Here is a 13,224-nt window from a genome sequence, read left to right as displayed (position 1 = left end):
ATTGTTGCTTGTTTATTGCAGTTCTCTTAATATATGAACAAGGAGTATTACAGTCATAAAAACACCTTTGCAGCGCTCTTTCTTTAACAAGAATTCATAAATCTTAGGGCTTATTTAAATCCAATTTCTACATCATAAATAATGTGACATGTACATTATTGAAAAGTAATCCTTTTATACAGCAATACTGTATGTTGCTGCTTGCAGATGGTCAGAGCAGATTTCCTACAATAGAAAAAGAGGCATTTGCAGATGACCAGGTGAGAATCCTTTTTTTTTTTTTTTTTTTTTTTTTAACTCGAAGCTTGCTTCCTGAGGTATTTCTTGTGATAAGACTGACTTGTTTAGGAGATGAGTGATGGGTATGCCATGTGGCAATCAGCATCACTGTGTGGAAAATTTTATGTTTGAAAGAATTTTTTTGGAGCTGTTTGCCTTCAGAAGAGAGTGCTCAGAACTGTTTACTGGTGGTAGATCTAGCCTGTGACCAAATAAATCCAGCTTGCTATGGGAGACTGGGGGATGATACCATTGCATCCTGTGAAGGCAAGGTACAAGTGGGCGTCTCCCTGCTCCCTCTTATCTACTGGCAAGGCCCAGAAGATGGGAACAAAAGGAGTTCCTGCTGACATCCAGCAGCTGTCCCTCCTAAAAGAGCTGACTCAGACACTGTGGACTTATAAATAAGTTGGTACTACCATTGGAATGTAGTTGCCATCATCGCTGTGGTCACCGTCGTCCTCAACAGAACAACGAGGCCTGATGACCCACCACTAATGAAGATCAGTGACTGAACTACAAACCATGCTGGATCCATGGTAGTGACTATCTCCCTCTTGCTTCCTACAAAGTCTCCTTGCTTCTTCTTTCCTATCTTTTCTACCACCCTCCTTCCATTCCCCATTACTCTAATTCATAATAGTGTCCGTCCTCCCCTTCCTTATCTCCCTGATTAAGATTTGTAATAAACTGGTCAGACCAATACTTGAACTGTTGTTTCTTATCTCATGCCAGCTATACAGATATCAAAGAACCTCCTCTCCTTATAAACTGGAGCGAGACACCAGGTATTTACATAAAGGCACAAAGGAGCTGGATTGTAGGATTTTGTTTACTCTGGCCTGCTCATTCATACAGTGATGAATGGCTCTGGCAATTGTTAATGCATAGCATGAAATAGGAAGAAGAATCACACTTCCTCTCTCAAAATGGATTGTGCTTTCAGAGGCTTGAAAGAATAGAACATGCTACATAATTTCAAAGTAACGTTTAGCAATGCCACTGACTTCCAGCTCTTTCCTCATGGAGAAGAAAAGGCTTATGGAGTATACGAAGGAATTTCATGCAAACAAAATATCCAGTTTCATTAAGCATCTGTGCGGTATGTTCTGATATGGTCCATATAAGGAAAAGGAAGGTTTTGGATATTGGTATGTAAGTGATTATATCCACATTTCAATTTTCCTTTTAAGGTTTCAACATTCAGATCAAGAATTAGGGAGTAAATACCTTCCAAGAGATTACAACATAACAAACAGTGACCTGGAAGTACTATTGCTGTAGGTCTTAAAAATCCATCTATACTTAAAACTAATTACAGTAGGAAAAAATACAATGAGTGACTGCATTTCATTTGAAGGAAAAAATGTAGCAGAAATACAAGCAGAATTTTGTTATTTACTCACAACTTCTATTGTTGGATTTAAATATTTCTGGTGAAAGCAGTGGTGGCAACAACTAATTCTTTACAGATACACCTCAGAAGAGATGTTACTCAGGAAAAATAGCAAAACATTTGTCAGGCTTAAGTATATTCCTTAAACTGGACAATCATGTTATATTTTGAAATAATGTAAATGGTTTTCATAAAACTATAAAGATATTTTGGGCTAAACATATTTTATTAGTAACTAATCTGTTCCACCATATATTTTGTCAATCCCTCATTGTTCAGAAGTCAATATTTTGCATTTCTCATACTCATGCTGAGTCAGAGACTATTAGAAATCAAGCTAAAGGCAGGATTTCCATTGATGTCAGTGAGAATAGGACTTATCACTGTGCATTCATGATATGAGTCATAATAAAATAATTATCAGATAATCATATTTCCTTTAGGCTTCTCTTCTTGACTGATTAAATCGTTAGGATGAAAGGATCATAGGATAATTCAAGCAGGAAAGGACTTCAGGAGATCTCAAGTACAGACCACTCAAAGTGACTTCATCTGTGACATCACATCAGGTTTCTCAGGGCTTTATCCAACCGTAACTTGAAAATTTCACTGTAGAAATCTGTATTTGCATTTCACACATAAGATTCTTAGTCCAGAGGAGAATAATCTGTAGGTTCAGAGGAGTTCAGATTCAGACTTTCAGGCAGCTGTTTTGTATTAAGAAACCTAATTCAAAGTAAGTGGCTAGAAAGGATGGTAAACCAATCTCTCATGTTTGGGAAAACATGCTGTTGGAAAGGAAGGGAGGGAGGTAGGGAGGGAGGATATTCTGAGCACTTTGTTGCTGAGTTTATCAAGGATCAAGGATATCAAGTATCTCACTATAAAAGAGCAATTTTTAATTATTGATGTTATGATTATTTTTTTTTTCAAATTTGGGATTTAATTTCACTACCAATTTAGGGCAAAAATAAAATACCTGGAAAAAAAAAACACAACAAAACAACAGCAGGAAAAGATGCAGACTTTGTGCAAATGCTTCTGCTTGTATAAAATTGATTAAGAAAATCATTTAAGTTCTTTTACTGAACTAACTAGATGCAGAAGAGGTAGTGTCTACTCAAATGTAACTCACCAATAAAAGCAATGGTACACACTGCAAGATATGTAAGCAGAAATGTTTTGATCTTTTCCTGTTAATATCTTCTAACATATGTGATTTACGAACACATCTTAGCCCTGAAGTTGGCAATCTGTGTTGAATGTTGTTTAGTGAAATCATTTTGGAATAGAAGAAAATGTGGGCTTTGGGATATCTATGTGCTAGGAAAAATGCTTTTTTTTTTTTTTTTTAGTATTTTAAAGCTGCCAGTTTTGACTAGACACTCAAAAGGCATTAGGATGTGCTTTCTTCGAGATAATTATTGAGGTATTGGCTGGAGTGTCCATCCTGTCAGCTCTTTCAGAGAAGCAATTGAGGCTGGGGCAAACAATAATGCATTTGCGGGAGTGATTTTGAGGACAGACTGTCCCTTGAACTGTTGATGCTGATACATTTGTCTGTTTTCCAGCTGTCACAGAAGTGACAGTCTGGAAACATCTCCAGAGAGTTTTGAACCCAAGATCACAATTTCTATTCCTGGCTGAGCTTTATGCCACCACAATATTCAGACAATTCCATCAAAAGGCAGAAGTAGTTTAGAATAGTTTTAAAATTTGCTTGGCATAAGATCCTGGCTCTAACCATGGTTAGATAAAGTTGGATAAAATTCACCTTTTTTTTCCCTCAAACTCCATCTAACTATCTACTTCACAGGCAAATCTTGTGATTGCAATTTTCTTTTCTTTGCAGCTAACTGTGGAGGTGAACACAAAATCCCTGGATTTTCTTAAAAATTGTCAGTTCAGGAAATTCCAAAGGTGCAAGGCAAAGTCTGCAAAATGAAGATGCCTTTTGGCTTACCTTTCTGCTCTTTACTAATTTATCTTACTTCATGAACAAGTGCAATTGCCAGTAAAAATCTTCACAATCTATCTTTTGATTTATATGAAGTTCTGACAGAATTTCTTTTGGAAAGATGCCTGTCATTTGACGTCAGAGTCTTTAATACATTTGCTTTTCATCTAGTGGTTGGGTTAAGCAGCTGCCATCTGCTGATGTCTCTACTTCCCCCCATTGCATTTCTAGAATGTCGGATTCCAGTGACACACACTTGAGGGTTCTTCTCTCAAAGGAATGGCATTTACAGCAGGTCGTGGGAAATTTAACTCAAGGGTACAAATATGGTTTTCTACATCAGCTCTTTTAAGAGAATGGTGAATGTCTCTGGGAGCTTTTAGAATCAATCTTTTGAGCACTGATATAGTTTTATTCGCCCCTTTTCCCTTTCAAATCCTTCCAGTACAAGCTTTTGTCGAGGACTTATATAGAGGTATTCTTCTCAGTAGGAATATTCACACTTCATTTTAATTTAACTGTAGACACATAAAATCAGGTGAAGGTGCCACTGCATTCCTTTCATTCAAAGATTAGCTAAATGTCCATCTCCTACCCTTAGAACCGTAATCACAGTAGAAGCCTTAAACGGACTCTCTCAGTGGCCTTCCTTGATTTTCAGGTTCCATGTGTCACAGATAGTCCAGTTTCATGTGTTAAAAGGATTGAGAAGAATGCTTTGCACATAAAGATTATATTTAGTTTTTAAATTTATATTCTTTTAGGTGTGTAAAATACTCAAATCAAAGTATCTCGTATGGGAAATGCACAGAAAATCAACATGCTGGAATATATCCAGAGTTGAAGCCAGTTTCATCTACAAAAGAAAATTAACACTACCTGATCACTGATCACTGATCACTGATCACTAGTTGTGTTTGTAGCACTTCAAGTACAGTGAGAAATTTTAAGGAAAAAAAATTACAATAATAATTTCAGCTTCACACTACATTTCACACATTTCAGCTTCACACTACACTGCATCACACTGCCCCGGGAGGTGGTGGAGTCTCCTTCTCTGGAGATGTTCAAGACCTGCCTGGATGCCTACCTGTGCAACCTGGTGTAGGGAACCTGCTTTGGCAGGGGGGTTGGACTCGATGATCTCTGGAGGTCCTTTCCAACCCCTACAATTCTGTGATTCTGTGATTCTGTGATTCTGTGATTTCATCACTGTATTACATTGCCTTTCAGACATATTACTTCAGAAACCTGTGGCCCTGACTTTTTTGACAGGCCCAACTTTGCTAAACTTCATCTCCCTTAATGTAACATGGAAATCTCATAGCCCCAGGTATTTTATAAAAGGAACAATCTAGTTAGTATGAAAAGAGTGGGAATCATCAGATGTGAATTACAGCTCTTTTGTGGCCAAATCACAAGAGAGAATTAAAATAATGAAGAGATTTCAGGGCTTATCACTTCCAGTCTCCTTCTGTGAAGTAGTGTCAAACATGGCCATATCAGTCCTGACATGTTCACTCTGATAAGTGTATACTGAAGGAGATTTCACTTGTTCTGTGATCCACTCACTCATCTGTTCCCCGAGTCTGAGGATAAAATCGTGCAGTCTAAACCATCCGTGAACTATGAAGTATAGCCTTTTCTTTTCAGGGTAGACATATGTCATCTGTGCCACAAAAATAAGGAAATTTGCCTTTCATGTCTAACATGAGGTTATTACATGTAATTTGACTTGTAATCTGACCTATGTACATATGGGTACATGTCAAATTGCAAGCGCTGCTGCCTGCCTCCAGACTCTAATGTCCCCATAGAATGTAGATACATAAACTGTTTATGAGACAGAGAGATTTATATATATAGGTATCTTCTGAATGGATATAACTTTAACTGGAATATTATTTTTGGTTTTAGAGAGTTGGATTCCAGGGGAGATGAAGATATATAAAAAGATTACAGAGAAGATCAGGAAAAAAATGATGGACTTTTGTTGAAAATTAATGCATAAGTCTACATGTGTTACTAAGGGGTATTTTATTATTACTTTTTTCTTCCTACAGTCTTTTTGAAAGATCTTAGCATTTCAGTTCTAATAATTCGAATAAATAGCAATGAGGGAGGGATACATTTCATTTCCATTTTTCATTGGAAAATTAGAGCAAAGAAACCCCTACGTAGTTAACAACTTGTTGCGAGGCTGCAGCTGAGCACAACCCATTAGAAAGAAAAATTGGGCATTTTTTATATTTTGGCTCTATTTTATGCATATAGGAAAAAACAACAGAGGCCACAGTGGAAGTGTCAGATATAATTTGTGGTGCTGTTAATGTAAAGAATTACGCAAGTAGACTTTCAGACAGTTACCAAGGCATTTTGCAGTTTAAAAATAGCCTACATGTCTACAAAAGTGGCAAAATAGGCTAGAATGCTTCAACTATTTACCAATGTTCATGAAGTATTTAGGTCTTCTGTCACGCTTTCATTGTCAGTTCATAAGCTTGAGTCTCAGTTTGCTATTTCTGGAAATGCTTAGTTTGGGATTCTACATGGGACGTGATCTACATAAGATCATGACTTGGAGGTGCTTGGAGGCATTTGTTTCATTTGTGTTGGCATGTCAATACAATAAGGTGGCATTCAGTTGTGCTAAATTCAGTAATGTTATTCAGTGCTTTAAAAGCCCATAACCGCTGAAGGAACAAAGCACCAGCAGTCACTATGCCATTATCTCTTGTAAGGCTGCATGTTAAATGAAAACAGCAGTCAGTTAAAACCACATAAAGCCCACAGTAAGAATGAAGTAATATAATCTAAAATATATATTTGTGTCAATGGCACAAATCTTAAGTGTCCCTTGAATTTTGTATAACTATTGGAGCTTCAGATGTTGCAGCTTATTTTGATCACCTTTTAATGACCAACTGTCTCCATCTTTACACTCCAGAAGTAGGTTGTTGGAGTCACTTAGAGTCAATGGAGACTTGTTATCAGCTGTCTTTTTGAAAACTTCTGAAAGCAGAACAGTAAATGGATTTCTCCTTTGCTGCTGTTGCTCCTCACAAATCCTCAGAGGCCCATATTTAGAGTTTCTGGATGTATCTTTGTATAAAAATCTCCTGACACATGGTCAGCCTGATGTCTTAATATACATTCTTTTCAGAGTCCAAATCTGGCACAGAATATGTTGTAGCGTTTATTTGATAGTAGTGCTCAAGACACCGCTAAAATTAGGATGATTCACTTATGCCTGAGATGAGAAAGGACAGTCCTGGACATTGAGAGGTCAGTGTCCTCCTTTAAAGATTGGTGAGTACAGATTCTTCTTCCTTCTTGCACTCTTTATGTATGCCTCTGAGTGGCAACCCCATCTCCAGTACGCACTCTGGGAGCTCTGAGGATGTGTGAGGAACAAGTATCACAGGGAGAGAAGGTAGGTCTGGAAATATCATTAGCCTGGGGGCCAGCTTACATGTCAACAAAGAGCAGGAGATTAAGCACAGGCAGTGCTTCCACTCTGCTGTTGCTTTATGTGGAAAATATCACAGTTTATTTTCTGAAGGAAAAGAAAAAAAAATGAGGGATAGCATGATGAATGTTTTTAAATGATCAGTAATAGGAACTGATTAGAGTATGCTAATTGAAATGATTTTCTATTTTCTCATGCTCATGTAGTTGTCCTGAACAATTTCTCCACACAGAAAATATCTTGCAATTAAAGTGGAAGAACAGCATCTAGCTATCACACTTTCTGTTCCACTTAATGAGTTCTGCGATTCTCTGACATACTTTTGTTTTGTCAGCAATACGTGTGTTCAAATCTCTAAAAGCATTGGTCTTTGAATGTCTTTTTCCTCTTCAGAGATGAAAAGGAGAGAATGCTAAAGGAAGAATTTCTTTTTGTGATCTTTCAGGCTTAGCACCTGTATGTAAAATGTATATTAATGATTTTGTTTTGTTTTGTTTTGTTTTTCATTTGATCTTATTGAAGAATTAAATTTTCAGGGTAGAAACTCTTACATCCATTTGTTTAGTGCCTGTCTATGGGCATAGCCATTTATGACTTGAGCACAAAAAATAAGTTAAAAAGGAAAAAAAAAAATGCTGTTGATAAAATGAGATAAAGCACTTTCACAGGCAAAGTATATATCATTACTCCAGTTTGAATACGGACATATGTTTGCACACCTCTGAGAAAACAGAAGACATTCCTACATCCAAGAAGAATGACTAGCACATGTGGATGTTTCTCTTTAGATCTGATCAAGATCTAAAAAGGCTGATGCTTGCACTTGATTTACACACTGCACATTTTTATCTCCTTATTACGATAATCCTAGTTGTCAGACTGCATTGATTTAAATGTTAATCTTATTGAGTATCATCTGTACTATATATTATACTGCCTCAGAATTTCAAAAAAATACTATTTGTTCAAAAAACAGCAATAAGCATTTTAAAGAATGGGTGCAGACACCGATATATGCAGTCAAATGTGCTCACTTCCCCCAAACACACTTGCCAGAGCAGAGAACACCAAAAACACATGTTTTCTCCAGGGTATGCAGCGCAACTGTAATATTAATTTACCTTCATCATTTTTTTCAGGTCGTCTGTCTTTTTATGAGTTTATAAGTTAGGAATGGGCTATGGAATCATCAATTTCTTTAAAAAACAGCAGAAAACTGTTTTCTGACACCTGTCTTTGGTACACTCATTGCCCATTGCTTTGGAAAATCTAAAAAGAGCTCTGCTTCTGGTGAACGTTCCTCCACTACACCATGACTGACACACGCTCTGTGACTAGACGAAGAACTTAGTGAGGACTGGATGGATTTTCAGCATAGTCAAGCACGTGGATAGGACGTTTAGCATCATTTCTGCAAAAAGATTCGACATTTTGAAAAGGCATTTTGGAGGGATGAAAAGCCAAGCCCACTGTTTCCACAACAGGGACCATGTTTCTGAAATGCCCTGTGCTCTCCAGGCTCCCTGGCCCTGAAATAGTCTGCCACGTGAGCTTTTCAGTAGTGCTGGAGCTGGTAAGTCAGGATGCCTGCACCTTCCTGCTGTGGGGTGACCCACCATCAGCTCTCCAGTTGGCAGCCCTAGAGGCTGTCTGACTGAATCTGGCATATGTCAAAGGAGCAGGGATCTGCAAGCAGCCTGGATTTCAGACTTCACCACATCAGCCATCAAGTGGACTTGCAGCCAGGTATCACAGGGAATCTACATTTCCATGTGAGAAAAGAGACTGTCACAAAATTTCCAACTATAACTCCCTACACTAAAAATTCTCTGGTTTTCGTTCTTAGACAAGAAAGAGATACAGATTTTTTTTCTATCCATGGTGTATCTTCAGTAATAGAGAAAAGCATAACATAGTTACAGCTCCATGTTGCAGGGTCACAGTCCCAAGATTACAAGCAGAAATATTCCTGTTTTGTAAGCAAAAAGAAAATTCAGTTGATATGTGAATATTTTAAAAACAAAAGTGATAGATTTTCTTTACTATGATTCCTGAAGCCACCATTCGTATTACTTGGACAGCTGATAGCTGTTTGAAATTTGCATTTTGTGGCCTTTGCCCCTCATTATTTTTCCATGTGCTTTCAAGAAGTCTAGATTCATCTTGTCCTGAGATAGATGGGGTCAGCATTAAGATCGCCTCTGCAGCCTTATCTTCCGCAAATAAGTAGAAAGCAATCTGTTTCAGTTCCTTCATGTGGGACGTGTGCCTCTGAATCACCATGGTGGCCTTGTCCTGGACCCTCCAGTTTGTCAATCTAGCTAGTACTGGCGATTTCAAACCTGGATGATCCCAGGCGTGGTCTCACAAGGGCTTAATAGGTGGAAATGGAAAAATAATAATTTTCCTTCCTTGCTAGCTAACATAACTCAAGATGTGAGCTTTAATTATCGCAAAGGCAAACTGGTGATTAATGATTGATATGTTGATTTCCAGGACCCCCTGGGCCTCTTCTGCAAAGCTGTTTTGTTTTTTTGTTGGTTTTTTTTTTTCGGTTTTCCAAACAGCTCCCAGTCTGCATGGCATCATAGGGTTTTGCTGATCCAGATGCAGGACTTTGCATTTGCTTTCATTTATCTAATGAGGTTCTTGTCTGCACATTTGTCCAGCCCATCATTGTCCATCTGAAAAGCAGCCTGGGTTCTTTTTTTGTGCAGACTGTTCCCCAGGAGGTAGTTTTGCCTACATGCTTGCATAGGGTGTATTCCTTCCCAGCAGACACTGTACAACATTGGCCTCTAGGGAACACTTGTGTCTGGCTTGTGGTTAGACTTCATGTTGCAAAACCTTTGTGTCTGTCAGTCAAGCACTCGCACACCAGACTGGAGGAAGAGCAAAATGTAGGGGTTATCTGCCCACTACTTATATTTAAGAGAAACTGGTGAAGCCTTTTCTTCCTCATTCATCACCGATTCCTGTTCTTAAAGATATTATCAGCTCATATTAGGTAATCCTCCAGTTTAGCTGACTCCTTGGACACATGCTTTTGAGGACTCTTTCTGTCTGATCTTTAGCTTTCTTACTCTACAAGTTGTACCAGAAACAAGATTCAGATGTCCTTGAAAGTGTAGTTGTCTGCTATATGTGGCACGCAGGCACAGTAGAACAGCGAGACCTGGACAGGCTGGAGAGCTGGGCAGAAAAAACCAGATGTGGTTTAACAAAAGCAAGTGTAGAGTCTTGCATCTGGGGAGGAATAATTGCATGCACCGGTACAGGTTGGGGGATAAGCTGCTGGAGGGGAGCTCTGCAGAGAGGAACCTGGGCGTCCTGGTGGACAACAGGTTGGCCATGAGCCAGCAGTGTGCCCTTGTGGCCAAGAGGGCCAGTGGCATCCTGGGATGCATTAAAAAGAGAGTGGCCAGCAGGTTGAGGGAGGTGATCCTCCCCCTCTACTCTGCCCTGGTAAGGCCTCATCTGGAGTGCTGCATCCAGTTCTGGGCTCCCCAGCACCAAAAAGACAGGGATCTCTTGGAAAGAGTCCAGCAGAGGGCCACAAAGATGGTGAAGGGCCTGGAGCATCTCTCCTATGAAGAAAGGCTGAGTGAACTGGGTCTGTTCAGCCTTGAGAAAAGAAGACTGAGAGGGGACCTGATCCAGGTCTATAAATATCTAAGGTGTGGGGGGCAGAATGGCGAGGCCGGACTCTTTTCAGTGGTGAGTGGAGACAGGACAAGGGGAAACGGCCGGAAACTGCAGCATAGGAAGTTCTGCACAAATGTGTGCAAGAACTGCTTTACAGTGAGGTGACGGAGCACTGGAACAGGCTGCCCAGGGAGGTGGTGGAGTCTCCTTCTCTGGAGATGTTCAAGACCTGCCTGGATGCCTACTTGTCCCTACCTGGTGTAGGGAACCTGCTTTGGCAGGGGGGTTGGACACGATGATCTCTGGAGGACCCTTTCAACCCCTACAATTCTGTGATTCTGTGATAACAGAAGTGAAGCAAAATCTTCTGGCTGTTTACAAACTCATACTATCTCAGAGGCTTGAATTCGCTCTGCCAATTTAACCAGGAGTGACAAACAGTAACACAAAGCATTCCATTATACTGTATTCTCAAATGCCATGTACATACATATATTTCATTAGGTTTTTGTTATTTTGATGGAAAACCCACCTGTAAACTCCGTTGAACATGATGCAGTAGCATGGAGCCCAAACAGAACATCTGTTACATTCTAGTTCATACAGAAACTAGTCTGAAACTGACTAAATTGACTTTGAAAATCTAATGTGAAGAAAAACGCTCTTGTAATTCGTGATTCAATAAAGCACACCTTATTCGTTAGTATATAGTCAGCATAATAGAGATTATATAATTTAATGAGAACTTGTTTACATTAATTAGGAATAAGCTCTGAATATTTCATTTAGCAGTGCACTCCATTATGCAAAGTATGTTGTTTTACTTCACTGAGAAACCCAGAATCCTTTTATGTGAGAAATCAATTATTTTCCACTTTTAAAGCACTACTGACACTTTCTCTGTTACAGACAAACTCATCAAAAACCCTTTAGGTTTCTAAAAAGCACTTTAAAACAATTTCAGGCAGTGAGCATATAGCCTGCTGATCCACTGCAGTGAAGCATGAACTGAACTCAGAAACTGTGGTCAACGATGACAGGAGCTGCTGAGCACTGAAGTGACAAATGCATTGCTTAAATAAGCTTTTGTTATTCACTTGTCTGTTCTGTGATGGAATACACAATCATGGGGCGGCTACACGCAACTCACCCCTACCAAACACCATTGTTCCCAGCATGAGATAACTTCTATTTGGTTGTCTGCTGACAGCCTGGAACAGGAATTGATGATACTCATTAGGAAAACACTAGTCTCTGACAGTTCTAGCTGTTTAATTGAATTTTCAGCAACTCAGCCTATATGAAAGCCAAAGACAGATTACAATGACAAAGCAAAGGATTGTGTTGTTTTGTTGTTGTTGTTGTTGTTCTCTCTTTCTTTCACTCTATGAGCTTAGACTATTTGCTGGGAAGACATTTCTTGTAGAAAACAAAAGGTTTTGAAAATACTGTGTTTATACAGGCAGCAGAAAGTCTAAACGCTTATTTGACTTATTTCCCAGTGCTTACTTTAAGCCCTAAAATGCTCAGCTAATATGGAAGAACTCAAGATTTCTCTTGCTAGTGCAGGCAAAGTATAAAATCAGTTGCAGAACAATGTAACAGAAACATTCCTAGAAGTAATGATATCCATAAATCTTCATAGCAGGAGAGAATTAGGTGGTAAATCAGGTATGTTTATATTGCAATTTGTAGATGAAGTATCAAGTTGGCAACTGAAGAGAATGATTCATAAACACTTATTTTTCTTAAAATTGCAAGAGCAGATAATATCATAAAACTCCAATGTGTGATTTTACCTCTATTTTTAGCTATATTGAAGGCCTAGAAAATGTCAAGAAAATGTATTTTTTTTCTGGAAAAATCTATCCTGCGTACAACAATGAGCAGAATTATATTTCCAGAACACTCAACCACCTAGTCAGCTGGTGTAAATTAGTAAGATTTTAGTATACTCATAGAATATATACTACCATCATCTGATAGCTCTGGGAGATAATAATAATAAAGAAATAAATTGTATGAACACTGTAAACTTTCTTTTCAAGTAAAAATTGTGTGTACAATAGCTTTCCTGTGATTTTCCTTTTTATAATTAATTATTATGAAATCTTAATTGATGTTAAATACCTGAAAAAGATTCTGATGACTTTCTTTATTCTGACAACAAAGAAATGACCTTTTAAAAAATTATTAGAATTTTATCTTATAAGGGAAATACCAAAATGAGTAGGAAATTGGATGATTGAATCGAGTAACTGCTCTTTCCCAACTGAAAAAAATGTGTAGAAACTGAATGTTCATACACTGAACACACACACTGTGTAAAAATACAGCTACTTCTTCCAAACTTCAAGAATAAAGGATTGGCACATCCACAGCATGCACCATTCCACTTGTTCTCAACTACAACTAAATCAGTTTTTTCTTCTTATCCTGGTTGTGGATGCCCCGTCCTTGGACGTGTTCAAGGCCAGG

Source organism: Centrocercus urophasianus, unplaced genomic scaffold (assembly GCF_019232065.1).
Source record: "Centrocercus urophasianus isolate 14NV4802_14NV808 unplaced genomic scaffold, USGS_Curo_1.0 seq_10, whole genome shotgun sequence".
NCBI classification, from domain to species: domain Eukaryota; kingdom Metazoa; phylum Chordata; class Aves; order Galliformes; family Phasianidae; genus Centrocercus; species Centrocercus urophasianus.
The sequence above is the reverse complement of the archived record's forward strand: the minus strand, read 5'-3'. Positions refer to the sequence as shown.